Here is a 15,525-nt window from a genome sequence, read left to right as displayed (position 1 = left end):
AAAAAATCAAGCATGTTCCCCTTGGGGAGGTACAGAGGAGTCCCACAGGAGAACTTACCCATTTTGCAGATAGCCTGGCAGAATAGAACATTCAGATACCTGGGGATTAACATATATCATACGATCGCAGACGAGTACAAATATAATACGGAGAGGGCAGTAGAAGGTATCAAGAATAGCGTGGGGTTCTGGGCAAAGCTCCCCCTAGCCATGGTGGGAAGGGCAGCCTTGCTCAAGATGGTGGTCCTACCCAGGCTATTACACTTTTTCACAAACATCCCACACATGCTGCCCAAAGACTTTTTTACTAAACTCCAGAGTTCATGTAGAGGTTTCCTGTGGCACAACTCCAGAAACAGAGTGGCCCTATGGAAGTTACAGAATACGTATGACAGAGGGGGCATAAACCTACCGAACTTTGAGATATACCACTTGGCAGAGCAGCTACAATATGTCGCAAGGTGGCTGTCGGAAGACGAGACAGCAGAATCCAGATTGCTGAGGGGTGAATGCGACCCCTATTACCTAAAAGAACTGATATGGCTACCCTAATCAGAGCTGCATGGGTGATCGAGATTGCTGGAACTGGGCTGGAAGACATGGCGCAAAGCATGTTGAGCTATGGGAAATCCGACCTCCACTTGTGGCGTTATGCGGGGAGGATGAGCAACTGAGGAAAGGAATCCGCAAGCACTGCGAGCTGGTAGGCCTAGCGACCTTGGGATATATATGGCAAGAGGGGAAGGCAATGGACTTCCAAACGATAGTGGATGAAATTGGGGTGCATACGGGGCAATATATCACATATACTAGAATAATTAAACTGGTGAAGGAAACGTGGTCCAAAACAGCACTAGCAGAACAACCTGATACTGCCATAGAAACGATGTATGATATCTCGGAGGGAGGGCATGAAATATCCCGGATCTATGGACTGGTGATGTCTAGAGTGGTTAAGGAGTTGCCCCAATTGAGATGGGACTGGGAGGAGGAAGCAGGAGAACCTATGCAAGACATGCAGTGGGAAAGCGCTCAGAGATATCATAAAAAGGTGTCTAGGAACGCGAGGCTGCAGCAGATTCAGCTATATGTCACCCACAGGGCATACATGACCCCCCGCAAGATTGCCAGTTTTGGGGGAACAGAAGTACAAAAATGCCCTCAAGTGCAGGGAGGTGGATGCCGAGATGATCCATATGTTCTGGGCATGCCCGGAGGTGGGAAAATTATGGGAGGAAGTTAAGCTTAAACTGTCTGAAAAGGGAATCCAGCTAGATGTGAAATCCCTATGGTCGTGCATGATGGGGGGATTTACCAGACCACGCAACCTGAAACACATTTGCAAACTCAAGGACCGGGTCTACATAAAAGGAGAATAGCCATGAGCTGGAAAGCAGCCCACAGACCCAGATTAGAGGTATGGTGGAATGATCTCCTGAAATGGGCAGATGCCGAGACAGTAGTATGGTATGAGGCAGCCAGCAGAGGAGAGGATAATGAAGTCAACTCCAGTGAATATGACACGTCCGAGAACGGCCAAGGGGATTAACACCAAAAAAAAAAAATGTTTAAAACAACTAGAAAATTCTAGGACTGCTGATTTTCTCCATAATTTGAATATATGGAACTGTGACCATATTATGGTTATATTTTATTTCTATTTTTTCTCTTCCTATTAGAGGTTATCCTCTACTGCTCTTCCCCCATTTTTTAAACACTGGGTTGTGGTTTTCCACGTTCCCACCTTTTACATTTCTCTTGTTTTCTTCTGTCCTCTTCACACTATTTATGTGAAAATATGTGATTGAAAAATGATGAAAGAAAAACATTTTTTTTTGTATCTTTCTCCATATATGTTCATGATGTAATCGATTTTTTGAGTTACAATCCAATACTGAATATACTGTCTTTTTTGTTGATTGTTGTTTTATTATTCAGAGCAATAAAAAAGAATATATATAAAAATGTTTTAATACACACACTGAAATTGTTGTGGTAGATGTGGTTATTTTACATATGAACCATGCACGAATATTTTCCCAACGAGGGGTTAGATTGGGTACAAGTAAACCCCAGTTAATGTTGAGTACTCCACCTACTTAGCAGATTAGGCCAGTTGTTGAGTGCATTTTTCTTTTTGCAGCAATGTTTTCTATGTTAGTTAGTATTTGAAGTGCCCAGCTGCTGTCTTAAACTCCCCAAAGGGCATTCCAACTCCTTCGTTTGTGATAGAGATCCATATGTTCTGGGCATGCCCGGAGGTGGGAAAATTCTGGGAGGGAGTTAAGCTTAAACTGTCTGAAAAGGGAATCAAGCTAGATGTGAAATCCGTATGGTTGTGCATGATGGAGGGGATTTACCAGACCACGCAACCTGAAACACGTTTGCAAACTCAAGTAACAGGGCTACATACTAGCCAAAAGGAGAATAGCCATGAGCTGGAAAGCAGCCCACAGACCCAGATTAGAGGTATGGTGGAACGATCTCCTGAAATGGGCAGATGCCGAGACAGTAGTATGGTATGAGGCAGCCAGCAGAGGGGAGGATAATGAAGTGGGCCCACTGATAGCTTGGAGACAATCGGTAACCACATTGTCGGGATCCTCCCATGTCAACTCCAGTGAATATGACACGTCCGAGAACGGCAAAGGGGATTAACCCCAAGAGAAGGGAAATCTGAAGAACCAAGGTGGAAGCTCGAGTTAAAGGGGCGAGGGGGGAAGGCATTGATAAATAATGTGCAAATGTATGCTAAGAAGCTTGTAACCGAAAATGTCTGGCGTGATGGTTATGTTTTGTTTGTTATAAAAATCAATAACATTTTTTTTTTTTTTAAAAAGGTTACTCACCGTAGTGACCACCTTACTCCTAGTCCATAGTCCCCTTTCCTCCATACTTATGGGACATTCCTCAGTCCTGTGGGACGGGAGGGACCGGAGCACTTTGTAAAAAGCATCACATTTTTAAAAAATGTGTCCTTCCTATCTTTTTACGCGGGGTACCGCACGCGGCCGTAACCCCGCCCTCCTTAGGTCCGTCCAGCACATCGCCCATCAGTCCTTTTCTATCGCCTTTAAGCAATAACAGAGGAACCTTATTAGATGGGATGGCGGGCTGGCGTATGGAGGAAAGGGGACTATGGACAAGGAGTAAGGTGGTCACTACGGTGAGTAACCCTATTATACTCCTACGTCCCGTCCCCTTTCCTCCATACTTCTGGGAGATTCCCAAGCACTCCTCACAGGAACTACGGGTGGATGGAAACCCCATACTGAAACAGGTTTTTCAGCACAGCCTGGCCAAACTGGGCATCAGATCTGGAGCTCAGGTCCAAACAGTAATGTTTACAAAAGGCCGACGGGGAGGCTCAAGTAGCCGCTTTCAACATGGTCTCCCAGGGGACATACTTTTGAAAGGCAACAGCAGCTGCCTTGCCCCGTACCAGATGTGCATGAATCCCTTTAGGAGGCTGGAGACCCTGAACAGTGTAAGACTCCATAATACAGGCAGCAATACATCTGGAGATAGTCGCTTTAGAGGCCTGCTTATCGTACGGATTACCAAAGGTCACCAATAGTTGAGAAAAACTCCTAAATTCAGATGTTCTGTCCAGATAGAATTTAAGAGCTCTTCTAACATCCAGGCAATGCAAAACCCTCTCAGCTTCCGAAGCCAAGTTTGGAAAGAAGACAGGCAGGGAGACTGACTGATTTAGATGGAAATCATAAACCATCTTTGGTAGGAAAGAAGGAGTTGTCCTTAGGACAACCTTATCCTTGTGGAAAACCAAGAAAGGATGCTCCACCAACAAAGCGCGGAGCTCACTCACATGCCTTGCCGAAGTAACGGCAACCAAGAAAGACACCTTCTACGAAAGGTGCTTAAGATCTACCGTAGCCATTGGTTCGAAAGGCTTATGGCACAAGGCCGTAAGGACCACATTCAGATCCCACGTCGGATGCGGTTTGTGAACAGGAGGGTAAAGTTGCATTAGACCCGCAAAGTGCCTTTTAACCACTGGATTTAACAGTGAAAAAGAGCACTGGTCCGTGGATAGGTAGGCGGCCACAGCCGAAAGATAAGATCTGCATGAAAGGACATGAATGCCTGACTCTGCTAGATGAGAGACGAAGGACAGCACCTTGTCGATCGTAGCCACCCTGGGGTCCAGCTGTTTGGCTAAGCACCATTGACATAACCAAAACCATTTGCTTCTGTACTGAGACCTCGTTGAGGGCTTCGTGGCTGCCTGAATAATGCGCATGTTGTCAGCAGACAGGTTGAGATGTTCTAAAGATCTGAACACAGGTACCATGCTGCCAAGCTGAACGATTGTGGGGAGAAGTGCCACATCTGCCGATCTCTCTGGTGAAGCAGATCGGGAACCAACGGAAGCCTGATCAGTGCACACACCGACAGATGTTGAAGCTCTGAAAAATCGGTGCACACACCGACAGATGTTGAAGCTCTGAAAACCAGAAGCTGGGCGGCCACCACAGAGCTATGAGCAGAAGAGAACAGTTTACTGTGTTCCTCAGCTTGCAAATCGTCCGATGAATCAGAGGCAGAGGCGGAAAAGCATAGGCCCTCATGTTGTGCCAGGCAATCTCAAGAGCATCTCCCAGAGAGGAGGCTCCCAGTCCATTTCTGGAGGCATACAGAGGAAGTTTCTTGTTTGCCGATGTTGCGAAGAGGTCCACTTCCAGAGTGCCCCAACACAGGAATATCTGTAAGAGGACCTCTGCTTTCAATTCCCACTTGTAGCTGACCATTGTTCGTCAGCTGAGGGCATCTGCCGTAATGCTCAGCTGGCCCGGGATGTGTACTGCCACCAGCCAGACGCCATGCTGAACCGCCCATTCCCAAATCTGAATGGCAAGATCTACAAGAGGAGGGGACTTGGTGTCCCCCTGCTTGTTGATGTAAAACATGGACACCACATTGTCCGTGCGGACACAAACCACTTTGTTGGCAATGACCGGCCTGGATGCCTTGAGCGCCAGGTAGATTGCCAGAAGCTCCAGATGATTTATATGAAGGAGCTTGTCTTGGGGCGACCAGAGGTCAGCGGCCTGAAGAAGATCCAATGTCGCACCCACCCCAGAAGGGAAGAGTCCGTTGTGATTGTCACCATCGGAGCAGGGTCTTGAAAACCCGCGCCCACCGACAGGTTGCTGAGAGATGACCACCACCCAAGGTCCACTCTCATGAAAGTTAGAATCAATATTATCTTGGAGTCCGGATCCAGAGCCTGACGCCAAGAACTCCGAAGAGCCATCTGTGTCCACCTCATCTCGAGCCGAGCAAGAGGAAGAGCCAATACGCACGAGGCCATGAGGCCCAGAAGCCTCTGGAACCACCAGGCCGACATGCTCTCTGACTGTGCAAACATCTGACACGTGGCCAACAGATCCGCCATTCTGTCCCCGGTCAGGTGTACTCTGCAGTCGATCATGTTCCAACGAAAACCCAGGAAAGTCAGTTCCTGACAGACCGTCATGGAATATTTCTGCCAGTTCACTGACAGCCCCAGGTGGAACAGGAGCAGGAGGAGAGACTGAAGATTGCTGGAGGCTTTCAGTGGGCAAGGAATGCGCAACAGCCAATCGTCTCAATATGGATACACAACCCTGAAGCCGAAGATAAGCTGCGATAACCGACATCTTCGTAAAGACATGCAGTGCCGAGCTGAGGCCAAAGGGGAGCACTCGGAACTGGAAGTGCTCCTCCACTACGGAAAACCGTAGGTATCTCCGGTGTGGATTCCAGATCATAAAATTGATATACGCATCCTGAAGATCCACGACGCTGAGCCAATCACCCTTCTGCAAAGTGGACTTTATTTGACAAGGCGTGATCATCTTGAATATCTCTTGGGGTAGAGAAAGATTGAACTGGGAAAGGTCTAGGATGGTGCGCAGGCCAGCCTGGTTGGGTTTGGGCACCGTAAACAACCGGGAGTAGAAGCCCTCCCCTCGCTCCCCTAGGGGAACGGGTTCCAGTGCTCCGAGTTCCAGTAAGTTCTGAATTTCGGCTTTGAGGGAGGGCGACCCTGACTGCTGGAAGGGAGGATTGATGGATGGGGTAGGGGGGAGGGGTATGGGGAAGCTCGCCCGAGCGGCTGACAAGACCCACCGGTCCTCAGTGATGGTCTGCTACGCCTCCCAATGAGACGCAATGCATCCTCCCACTGGGGTCTCGTGCGAGCGCATATAACCCTCATTTAGCTGGTTTCTCGGTGGCGGCACCACCTGAACCTGAGGAGGAGGTTGAGGAGCGGGAGAAAAACGTACTCCGTTGCTGCCTTCGGCGGGAATTTCCCAAAGGGGTGTCAACCCTGCAGGATTTTTGATCTAGAAAACCCCTGAAACCAGAGGAAGGCCGAGGCTGCGACAACGATCGCTGTGTCCTGAAAGGTGGTTTTACCAGGACAGACAAGGTCTTGGCGGTCTGAGTGTTGTCCTTAGTTTTTGTCAGCTCCATGTCTGTTGTAGAATGAAAGAGCTCCTTGCCATCAAAAGGCAGGTCCAAAACCTACTTGGTGGCGTGCAGCCAAGCCTGACGAGAGGTATCCATGCCAAGCATAAGTCTCCGGGCCGAGGTGTCGACATGATGCGCCGCTGCCTCCAGCAAATCCTGCGCCAAGACCCCGGCATCTGACAATCCCACTTTGAAATCTTCTAGCTTTTCAGCGGGAATAAACTCCTCAAACTCCGACAGACCTTTCCACATTTTCATATCCGCCCTCGCTAACACGAGTTCTGCACTGGCTTGACGCAGCTGCAGGGCTGACTTAGCGGAAATCTTCCTCCCTAGCGAGTCAAGAAGCTTGTCCTCTTTGGCCAGAACCTGTGTAGCCATCGTAGAAGAGGATGCAGCAGGTCTGGATTGTAAAGTGGCCACAGCCACTACCATGGAGGAGGGGGGCGGACACAACGCTAAGGCCACATCTTCCGAAGAATGGAGCTGGTATCGCGTCAATTTTCTTGTTGACTAACAGTCCAGAGTGTGGTTTCTCCCAGACTTTACGGACCAAAACGTCCTTCTGCAAGAACAAGCCGGTATGCTCCGAAGGAGACAAGGTGAATGTGCCTGAAAGCACGCCCTCCTACGGAGAGGGTGCCTCGGGTACTGGAACATCCAACAGACACATCATGTCCAGCATCCGGTCGTGAAAGGCTCTGACAGAGCGGGGCTGGTCTTCGCTGTCCTGATCGCCCTGTGCGTCGTCCAACAGGTCCGGATCAGGCTGAGTCGCATCAGGCACCACAATAGACTTGTCCACTGGGGACAACGGAGGCAGGGGTGGAAGAGTCGGGGGAGGCCCAGCCGGTAAAGGTGGCGCCGGCAGAACCACAGGAACTGCAGCTGGGACCGTCGGCGCAGGCGGGCATATCTCCCTAAACAAGCATCGAAAGTACTCCTTCATGGGGTCAGAATGCATAAGTCTTTGAAACTTGCCGAAAAAGACGTCCTCTGCCGACGATTTGGGCGTGACTGGAGGAGGCCTCTCATGAGCAGAGTAATTCCAGGGACACAAGGGAGAGGGTTGCCAAGAGGGCCCTTCCGCTCTAGTGTCCACATAAATGAATGGCACCAATGCCACAGGGAGCCAGACATTGTGCAGTAGGGACATCCGAGCATTCCAGTCATAAACTGGACGAAACGGATGTGCAAAAGTAAAACGATGTTCACCTGAAAAACCACTCCCCAGACCTAGGCCCGATGGCGTAGTTGTAAGGGAGGTATCCAAAATGGCCGCTGTGGTCTTGGCGGGAATGGCCACCATTTTGTCGGCACCTGAGGAGAACTGCGACACGTGTGGAAGTGAGGTAGGGGTCGCCACAGGTGGATCAGGGGTCTTCATCTTAGCCTTAACACAACGAACCTCGGAAGAGCCGGTACTGCGTGGCCTAGGATGTTTCTGTGACATGCTATCAGCCAAACTAGCCTTCAAAGGAAGGACCTCGGCACTGCCAGTAATGGAGGGATTACGGTCCAAGATCTCACTCCGTGCCCCCTCAACAGATCTGGAGTCACCACTAGAGCGGGAACGATGAGGAACACACCTCACCGACAAGACCCTAACAGGCCTCTCAGAACTGTTGGTCACCTTAGCCTCTAAACGAGGGACCTCGGACCCGAGTCCGGTAAAAGCCTCTTCACGACGGGCCTCAAACTTCCGCTCGGTATTAACAGCCTCAACTGAGGCCTCATGACGTACCCTGGTGTTTTTACGGGAAGTTCCAGTCAAGGAGACCTCGAAGCAAGCTCCGGTACCCGACGCCTCAGTAGAACTATGCCCAGAAATAGCCCCCACAGAAGGGGCCTTGGATTGTAATCCGGTGTCAATAGGCCCCTTACGGAGGCCCTCAGAGAAATCTCTGGTACACTTTTTAGGCCTAGAAGGCACCTTAGGGCAAGCCCCGGTGATAGAGCTTTTGACGCTGCTCCCGGACCGGGATGACCCCGGGAAGGAGTCCCCGGCCGGGGTGCTCTAAAAAGTAAAGAACTCACCGGGCGTTTCTTCTTCTCGTCGATGAAAGTTTGAAAGTGCGCCGGGGGAGTACAGTGAAACACCTCCTTCTACCGCTCTAAATGACGTTGAAGCGCCCGGACCGAAAGGGAGTCTCAGTAAAAGCACCAGTCCCACCGGTGGTCCGCACCCAAACACTCTTAACAAAGAGAATGGGGTTCCGCCCTAGCGAAGCGTCGCTGAGAAGAAGAACAATTTGGAAAGTCTAGCTGAAACGGCATAGACGGATTACCACCCGACCACTAAGCCAGAGCAAGAGAGGAGGAAAATAGAAGGAAAACATCTTCTGAAGATGCAAGTGCATCCAGTCCCAAACGAGTGGAGAAAAGGACTGATGGGCGATGCGCTGGGCAGAGCTAAGTAGGGCGGAGTTATGGCCGCGTACGTTACCCCGAGTAAAAAGAGAGGAAGTACACATTTTTAAAAAATGTGATGCTTTGTACAAAGTGCTTTGGTCCCTCCCGTCCCACAGGATGGAGGAATGTCCCATAAGTATGGAGGAAAGGGGACGGGACGTAGGAGTAGAAGCAATACAACAAAGTGTCACAGATATGAGGAAGATCGACAGAAGCAGAGAAACGTATAAGTGGCATGGGATTTGTGGTTCATGGCCTTGAATCAGTAGTGGCTAAAATGAAAAAGGACCTAGCAAGCAGGATGGCAAAGAACAAAGACATAGAATTGTTCCCGCTGCAATAACATAACAATTATGGGCATGCTAGAACTTAGTTATCAGGCAGTGGCAGAGACATTTCTGAAGAAACAGCAATCAGAGGACTTGGGCCACCCTGTGCGATCATCCCAGTTCCTAATCGAACATGCCCATAGATCACCCAGAATGAGACCGTCTCCTGGCATGCCAGCAGGACCGATCATTGAAAGAATATTTAACTACCTAACCGTGGTATGATTTTGGAAGTGGCATGTGAGAAAGGCTCCATTTCTATTTGCCATTGCGATTGAACCCCTGGCAAACATCATTAGAGAGGAACACAATGTAAAGGGTATACAAATATTTACTCGGAAAGTAATTGTGATCATTTGTTTGCAGACAATCGCCTTATATTTTTCAAATCCCAAATAACTATTACACCAATAATAGATACTGAAAAACAATTCAGTGAAAGAAATCGTTCTAAAAAGCAGAATTGGAAAAATTCAGACAAGCTCCACATTTTATAGTGATGCAGATTTAGTTGGAGCCCATTAGAAGTTGAATAGTTAGGTATCTGGCCACTGACCCTAAAATACTCTATCATAGTAACTACAAGGTGACTCTGGACACCATTGAAGTGAAAATTGAAAAGTAGATAGGGCTTTTTCTTACTGTGATTGTCAGAATATATTTTATAAAAATGGTCATCCTCCCCATACTGCTTTATGTCTTTATCAATGTCCGTATAATCGTCCCAATATTAAATTTGGCCAGGTTAAGGACATTACACCTTTGGAATTGGCATGAGCAGGGGGGCACCCAGAGTGACATGGGCACACTGACCCTTCCCAAAGATGAAAGTGGATTGGGAATCCTGGACCTGGAGATATACTATTGTATTGCAGAAAGTAGCCATATTATACCATACATTAGCCAACATATACCTTGTTATGCAAAGGCCTGGCATGCACAACCGGTGGAAATTGATCTGACTGGAGCTATTCAAGGCTACTCCCACCTGACAAGTTCCACTATTAATATGGTAAAGGTGGGCATCGCCTTGTTGTGTAAACATCTTAAAAAGATGGGTCATGGCCCACCTTTCTCTCTCAATAGATATATTGATAGAATTTGGCACATGCAAGCATCGCTTGATCGGGGAATAAAGAGAGAACTGGCCAAACTTGGATTCATTACACTGCAATATTTATTTAGCGAAGAGTGATTCATCTCAATCGCCGAGTTCACGGAAGCAAGGGGTACCAATGGTTAATAATTTCTTTTTGTATTGAAGAATTCCAGGTGAGCTAACTGGATTTCTCCCTTCCTTACAATGGCCCATAAAGAGCACCGTTTTGCTGACTTACCTTATGACTGTCCCTTGCCAAAATCACTCAATTTCTATACTATACAAAATGATTATATCAGAAGGCGTCATGGCTCCTAGGTGTAGGGAGAGATTGTTGAAAAGTCTGGGCAGCCCTTTTTACGAGGTAAGACCTGGAATAGTGTGTGCAAACAAACAAAAAGGGTTTCCTTGGCTTACAAAAATGCACACTTTAAATGTTTGCACCAAACCTATTCTATCTCACTGAAGCTGGTCAAGATGGACACAACCAGAGGGACAACATGCCCTAAATGCCAAACATCAGATGCTGGCTGTAGTCCCAGGCATGGTTCTGTCCCAAAATTGAGACATATTGGGAAAGAGTAATTGACAAAATGGCCACCATTACTGAACCTATGGTGTCACGTGACCAGAAAAATTGCTCGTTTGGCGTTGTTCAAACATTGGATAAAAGATCCTGGAGATTCAGAAGCACCAGATAGCCATAATTCAAGGATTGGTACAAAGATGTTTTGTGGTGTAATGATTAGAAAGAGTTAATGGCCCGGGTTCTATGCCAAGGGATTCATGGAGTAACTTTACAAACTCTTTATATAGAACACAACTCAAGGATGATGGCTGACCCAACCTGGGAGAATGAATTTGAAGCAGAAGACTCATCAATACGGACCCTTATACAATTAAAAAGAAACACTGAGCCTTACTCCCCCTAATTAGAGATACATTGGTGTCAACTGGAAATGTTTTAATCACCAAGGTTACTACTGTAGTAGCTCATGTAATAACCCAGCCCAAACATCACTGATATTCTTTTAGTTCTGCAATGGATATAAATGTTGTACATTACCATTAGGTTGGCTAGTGGCTGGATTCCATTACAGCTTTGTATCTTTTCTCAAGACCTCAAGATGCCTTCTTTTTTCCCTCAGAAACGTGTGGAATGCACTGCAGAGTGAGATGTTGCTCTCTCACTGGGAGCAGCGTAGGTTCAGTAAGAACATAAGTGATTGGGCTCGCCGCACACATCCCTCATGGGGCACGGTCTGGCTCTCCCTGGAAAAAGCTAGGCTGGAAGAAATGCTGCAGCTTGGAGGCACACAGCCCCCTCTTGTGCGCACCAGCAGCCACCTTTTTTTCTTTTTCTTTATCTAGCAATGTGTGGGAAACACAAAATTCAGGTTGTATTTAAAAAACATCCGCCTCAATAGGCATCCTCTTCCTGGAACTTCATAGGACATCACTCACTTTCCAGTACTGGTACAGAGCAAGCAGTCAAAGGCCAGCACAATGAGGGCCACTCAGGAGCACAGTGAACTGTTTTTCTGTACCTGTGGGAGGCAGGGTGGCCAGGGATGTAGTAAACTGGTTTATTTTTCTTCAATGTAGCCGGCAAGAGCTGCAGGCGCAGACTCATGTTGATAAAGACCTGCAGACCTGGACAGCATGGCCTGCCTCGTCTCTGTGTCTTCATTTCGAATTAACCTTCATGGTCTGGCTTGCTCTTTGTTGAATGCATGATGGTCAAACTTGGGCCCTCAATTGCGCGGGCAAGCCGGGAGCTGGATGAGTTCTGGGTGAGGATGCGTTACTATGGAGTGACAGGGATGATGTACTGAGGAGGAAGAAGGTAAGGAGGCTTATGTGCTATGTGGGGTTTGATTGGGGACCAAGGGGCAGAGGCATTGTTAGGGACTGGGCTGGTGGTGACCAGGGCTGGTCCAAGGCATTTTGCCACCCTAGGCAAAGTGTCAGATTGCCCCCCCCCCGCCCACTCTGGGTCCTAACCCTTCCGAACCAACCTTCCCCATTATGTTACAGATTGCTGCAATCCATTACCTCTACCTAACACATTGCTTACGTCTTCTTGGATGGATGGATCCCATTGCACTTTCCCCACCCTCACGTCCACTCAGAGTGTTAGGTTTCAGGAGTCCTATTAAAGCCTTTGTATTTCATAAATACAGGTTTATTAAACATGTCAATGATACTATAGCAACAACAAATTTAATACTGAGGCATGTGGGTCTAATCCTTTCTGTAAATTAAATATAGACATACAATACAGGCAGTAGGAAAGCTATTTTTGGAATACAAACTATACACCTGTAAGCACATTAGCATCACTACCTGGTACAATATACTAAACCGGTCCCAATTCTTGCTAAGTATGATATGTATAAATTCAACAATAATAGTCTTAAAACACCTAAAACAGTGAAAACAGTGTGTGACTGTCCAAAATCATCCAAAACCCCAAGAAACACTGGAGCAGAAGTGATAGGCCACCTGTTGACATAAACCAGGAAACATGTGTCTGGGTCACCAAAGCCATCATGTATGATATATGCCACCTTTGGTAACCCAGATATGTAAAACAAACATATCTAGGCCTCCATGTTACCTCGTACCAGATGTGTTAAAACAAGTGAAAATGCAGATGCATAAAAAATTAACTTTCCGAGCTTTAATTTTCGGAAATGTAGACAAAAGGTTCTTTATATCGATTTTATGAGCAATGGCATGCTCCAGTGAGACGGTTGATAGCCCAACAAGTCTTCCTTGCATCATCTAAGCTTGAATATAACTTTTGATCAACTTTTGCTTTGAAAAGCTTTTTTCGCCACTTGCCTCTGAAACAGGCAGGGTCAAGAGAATCTGGAGAGTGATACACCTGTTGGGGATACCCTCTTCCAAATTATTATTGTATACAATGTCAGTACACCTTGTGGTGAGGAATAATTTAGAACTCTTCTTGCAATTACTTATTCATTGCACAAATCTGATGCATCAATATCCTTCGAGTCACCATTTTGTAAAGCTTTCTCTAGCATCAAGCAGTGGTAAAATATTTCATCTTCTGCCTTAGTATTCAAACTGTGTATGTTATAGAGGTTGCCAAACACAGAACTAATTTGATGAATTTGAGTACATCTCTCTTCTACAGATTGGCTGTGACAATGCTGGCAAAGAAAAAGTTCACTTTAAATTTGTCCCTGGGGCTTTCAATAGGCTCATCTGCTTCATACATAATTGTAATGGGTTATTTATAAAGCGCTTAATACCCAGAGGTTTCTAAGCATGGACCCAGGTATGTAACCTGTGTTGATCAGTGTCGTCTTGCTTCCAAGGCAAGCCCATTGCCCCTGAGCTATCCTCCCTCACGTGAACTGTTTCTTCCTTCGGGCACAGACAGAATGACCAGGCTCAAAGCACACAGGAATGTCCAACTCTTCTGTAAACTGGTGTGCATCGACAAGTGCTTTCTCAAACCCTTCATCACTCCTGCACCCACTAAGAACCTTTTTGGATTCTTCCAGTTGTTTTATAGCATCATGAACATCAGTTGTTTGCTCGTCACATCTGTCTCAAAGAGAATGTTATGCCACACAACAAGGGAAACCCAATGGATTACTCATGCTTCCTTTAAATAAAAGTTAACAATCCAGTATTCGTCTCTGGCTTCTAAGAGAACATACACAAATAGCCATTGCTTACCGTGGCATGACATTTATAAAACGTACACACCACAGAGAGCCCTGTCTTCTCATATGAGCACTCATCAACATTGCTACAAAGCAAACTTGTCTGCTCCTAAATTAGTGCCATGCCCTACCTCCTGCAGATACTGCAATTCCAAGAAACATTGAAAATGGTAGAACGTGTGCTATACAAGACATAGCAGAACAGGGCAAAGCAACATGATTAATTCCCTGTGTGGCAGTAATCTGGACAGCTCATGTACTTTTGTGACTACCTGACAGAAAAGGAGGAGGAAAATAATGTTTGCTCTGCTGAGGCCAGTGCTCTTTACTAGAAGAGATTCAATTATTTGGCCAGGATCACACAGTATGTTTAAACAGTGAAGTTGGAATTTTACTCCACTGTACAGTTTAGGCACTTGAATACATAACTTCCATGCTGCACTTGGTAAACATATTAACATTTTGTACTTCAAGTCCCACATGAATACTGCCTGACAGAGCAGAGATTGAAAGTTTCCCATGGCCATGTGCGAGAAAGCCATCCAGTTCTGTTTTTGATTGGAATTCTGGGACTTGTAGTTTTCCTAAATTCCAAGTGGGGAAAACATACATGCCAGTATAAAAACAGGTTATGCTGGCAGTGCCCGTACATGTACATTCACACTATATTCAGGTAGATGCCAGTAGTACCATATGAGAACTTACTCCTGTTGGTTTTGACAGTAACAAATGCCATGCCACTGTAAGAAAGCATGTCCGGGCTGGCTGCACCAAGCTAGTCTAGCAACTTGCCCTAGTGATACTGTGACTACATGAAGCATCCTGCCCAGACATGTGACTACCAGCACCAGCCTGACACAGGCTCAATGAGTACCTGCAACATGCCACCCAGACATTATGATATTTGGGCCCACTCCTCTACTGGTGGAAGGTATTGGGAAACAGCTGACAGTTGCTGGACTAAGATGCCCTGAAAAAAGAAATCTCAGTATTGACCACATGACACAGAAAAGTGAAGAGCCCCTCAAACTTCCCCAAATTGGTTCTTCAACAATCCTATTCTGGTACAAGCCACTTTGCTGAGATTGGCAATAAGAGTTGATTGAGGACCATTGTGTCCAAGTAGAGCTGGGCACTATGGACTGCTGCTGATACAGTGCACACACTTCAGACAGGCCACATTCAACCATCAGATGTTAAAGGCCTTTCACCAAGCCCCCGCGCAACAGGTTAGGCTGGCAGCTGTAGTGACTCTGCATGGTAATGTTCTCTGTCAATGGCCAAGTTTGGAAACAAATCATAATAACTTAAAGAATATTAGGGTATCAAAGGTAATTACTATCATTATTTCTGATCATGGTTGCATATTCCTGCTTGCTCAGCTGGCTATTAAGTTAAATGGAACAAACAAATGCATGTGATAGGCAAGCATACCATTGTAAAATTAATTTAATGTTTTCTAATCAAAGAATTGGCAAGCAGTCTTAAGGTGTTGTGATAGTTC

The 15,525-nt window shown here is 46.7% G+C and overlaps 1 protein-coding gene across 1 annotated transcript in view; it reads right to left on the bottom strand.

The window, feature by feature from the left end:
- The window catches only part of MYO3B (myosin IIIB), a 3,387,754-nt gene that overhangs the window by 2,909,878 nt on the left and 462,351 nt on the right, over positions 1-15,525 (bottom strand). The gene's annotated exons all lie outside the window — the stretch shown is intronic.

Source organism: Ambystoma mexicanum, chromosome 9, assembly GCF_040938575.1.
Source record: "Ambystoma mexicanum isolate Mex_15411 chromosome 9, UKY_AmexF1_1, whole genome shotgun sequence".
Classification (NCBI taxonomy): domain Eukaryota; kingdom Metazoa; phylum Chordata; class Amphibia; order Caudata; family Ambystomatidae; genus Ambystoma; species Ambystoma mexicanum.
Note: the sequence above shows the minus strand (reverse complement) of the source record. Positions and strands in the feature narration are given on the sequence as shown.